Raw genomic sequence first — 2,991 nt, 5'->3', positions numbered from 1 at the left:
GCCGCGGCTCGGCGCCATCCACCTGCAGCCCCACCCTCGCCGCCTCTTGACTCTCTTCGGGGCGCTCTCCGCTATCGGCTCCTACGAGCACCCCGTTTGAAAGCGCCTTCCAACTCGCACAACAGCGGGGCAGCGCGTTCCCTCTACCGAGCTGAGGCACGGGATCCCGTCGGAGCCAGCGGGAATCCCCTCCCGCGCGTGCCCGGGCAACGCGCTCACACCCACGGCAGCCGCTGGGGAAGCGATGAGCCCGGGCGCGCTCCGCAGCAGCCGCGGGAAGGAGGGAGGCTGCTCCGGGGAGGGGGGGGGGAAAGTCTCTGTTCCCTCTTCCCTCTTCGCCCGCACCTCGCAGGTGCCCGCACAGCACTCCCGCTCGCAGCCAGCCCTGCCCGCCTCACCCCGGCCCCCGAGGCACAGACGCGGAGTTCGCACCGACCTGGGCGGGCAGCAGCGGGTGAGTCGGGGCCGGGGGTGCTGCCGCTCGCTCCCCTCCCTCCGACTGCTCTTCCCCTCACAGCGCCGCGTCCGATAAGGCGAGAGGGACGGGAGAGGAGGCGGGCAGTTATAGAGCAGAAGGTGGAAAGAAGGGGGGAAAGAGGCGCGCGGAGCCTGGCAGCCAGCGCCCGCCCCCGCTCCGGTCCCGGCGGTCCTCAGGTGCGCAGGTGCTGGGCTGCTCCTCTCAGCTCTTCTCAGCTCCTTCCCCTCTTTCCTGAGTCGCTCGTTCACTCCTTTGCGAATGATTTAAAATGATTTAAAAGGTGCCTGCTTCACGGTGCTGTAAGGAATGTATTTCCCCAGTGCTGCTCATTGTGATGTGCCGATCAGTGATTCATCGGGGAAATATTTATATAAAAGTGTTCCAGTGCTTGTCTGGCTTTGTTATAAACCTTGATTAAAAGCGGCGTAGTACATAAGCACGTTTTTACTGTCTATATAGACACAGCAAAGGGAAAGTGGAATTGCAGAACCTGCATTCGTTCAAAACTGTGGCTTACCTACAGTAGGCCCTGCTGAATTTACAACTGAGGTACTACTCATGGGGTCTTCAAGTCCCGAGAATTTAAAAGGTGGGGGAAAATATTCATTTCAATGTGCCTTGTCCTCCTTGTGAAGTTACAAATGGAATGGTGGAAGGATTGCAGTTAAGAACTGAGAGAAAAGGGATATGCATGCTTTGTGAATGCAGCAAAGCAGGACTGCTGCTACTGGGCTGGGCCCCAGTCTTGCAGCTCTCATCGCAAGTCACTGTGTGCAGTATCTCCCTGCTGAAGCTGCAGAAATGTTTAAATTTTAGAGGCACTCTTCTGAGTCTGGCTGGTTCCTAGAGCAAAGGTAAAGGAGCATTCCTAGATCTACCCAGCACATCCTGTTCACTGCAAGCATTCTGTGGCACCACCAGATGTGTGCTGTGATGAACACTTCGTACCAGTTAACAAGAGAGTCACTTACAAGATAATGTTCCTTCTGAAGCAATGAAGCGTTCAGCTCATTCATGATAAATGGGATACATTTTAGAATCATAGAATCACCAAGGTTGGAAAAGACCTACAAGTTCATCCAGTCCAACCGTCCACCCATCACCAATAGTTCTCCCTAAACCATGTCCCTCAACACAACGTCCAAACGTTCCTTGAACACCTCCAGGGTCGGTGACTTCACCACCTCCCTGGGCAGCCCATTCCATTTTCTACCTTTCCAGCCCCTAATTTATGGATTTAGCTAAATACTAGTAACCAGAAGCCAAGGAGGCAGACGGATAAGCCAAGGTGAAATACTCATAAAGACTTGGTAAACATAGAGAGATCAATCAGTCTCATCCGTGACTACTTTCTGGCTCATGTACTTCAGGGCATGACAAGGAGCAGTCTGCCAAAGGGAAAGTCTTGCTCACTCTCTCTTTTTTCTTTCTTCTTTTTTTCTTTTTTCTTTTTTTTTCTTTTTCTTTTTTCTCTTTTCTTTTTTCTTCTTTTTTTTCTTCCCTGTGTGAATGGTGCAGCATACAAAGTGCATGAGCTCCATCCTGTGGCTGCATCTAGTCAGTGTGCAGGGAGCTACACAAAGTCTGGAGGATCCCATTGCCCAGAACTCCCCAGCCTTCAAACGAATGAATGCTTTAACTCTGAGCCACCTCCACGCATCAGGAATTAAATTAGCATTTTACATTTATGTAAAGCATACGATTTCAAGGATAACTCTTCTGAATTTTTTGTATCAGTTTATTTTCCTTATTCACTATTTTATATTTTGCACCATTTGTCCTCCTTTCAGAGTATATCATGCTTGATATCACTGAGCTTTACTCGGCTTGCACTAGAAAGCACCATGGAAATCCTTGTGCAGCTACAAGGAAGAACTCGTGCTTCTTTGAAAGAGTTCATATGAGCTGCACATCTGGAAATATACTTACAAATACAGTACATACGTACAATATTAATATGCAAGTGATTTACCAATGTTTCCTTCTTGTCCTCTTTCTGAAAAACAAAACAAAACAAAACAAAAAAACAGTTTTGAGAAGATATTTACTACATGTGAACTAGTACCATGGATTGACCTTCCACTATTTTGAACTGGCCACGCTTCTGTGATTTGGAAAGAGCAACAATGATTTACAGCCAGCATGTTTTAAAAGTATTCAAACTGACATGATGTGAACATCCTTTGCTTGGCCAGTATAAATTCCACAACATTTATATCAATAGGATAACATGGGGAATTATTTTGAAAACACAGCTGGAAACAGTTCTGTGAATCCAACTTAAGTGCAAACAAAGAATGAAAGAATGGAATTATCACAGACTGGTCAGCTCAAAGTGCACTGAGCTGAAGGACTGTACAAGTGAAGCTAGTAAGGAATCACCGACAGCATTATTTGTGGAACGTAACCGAAAACCAACGTGATGGATAACTTTGTTGGTCCTGGGGAAGAATTACTTTAATTAATGATCCTCTGCTTTTTAGGACTTCTTTGGAATTTTTGTCTGGCTTTTT

At 48.0% G+C, this 2,991-nt stretch overlaps 1 protein-coding gene across 6 annotated transcripts in view; it reads right to left on the bottom strand.

Annotated features, from left to right (window-relative positions):
• The window catches only part of COL14A1 (collagen type XIV alpha 1 chain), a 117,646-nt gene extending 116,800 nt beyond the window's left edge, over positions 1-846 (bottom strand). For 2 of the 6 annotated variants that reach the window (XM_010709273.3, XM_010709274.3), the window contains exon 1: positions 437-846. The gene's annotated coding sequence lies outside the window, so the exon portion shown is untranslated. The remainder of the gene's footprint in view (positions 1-436) is intronic. The other 4 variants (XM_010709271.3, XM_010709272.3, XM_010709269.3 and 1 more) reach the window with 2 other exon arrangements.
• Positions 847-2,991: the final 2,145 nt, after the last annotated feature.

The sequence above is a fragment of the Meleagris gallopavo genome, chromosome 3, assembly GCF_000146605.3.
Source record: "Meleagris gallopavo isolate NT-WF06-2002-E0010 breed Aviagen turkey brand Nicholas breeding stock chromosome 3, Turkey_5.1, whole genome shotgun sequence".
NCBI lineage: Eukaryota > Metazoa > Chordata > Aves > Galliformes > Phasianidae > Meleagris > Meleagris gallopavo.
Note: the sequence above shows the minus strand (reverse complement) of the source record. Positions and strands in the feature narration are given on the sequence as shown.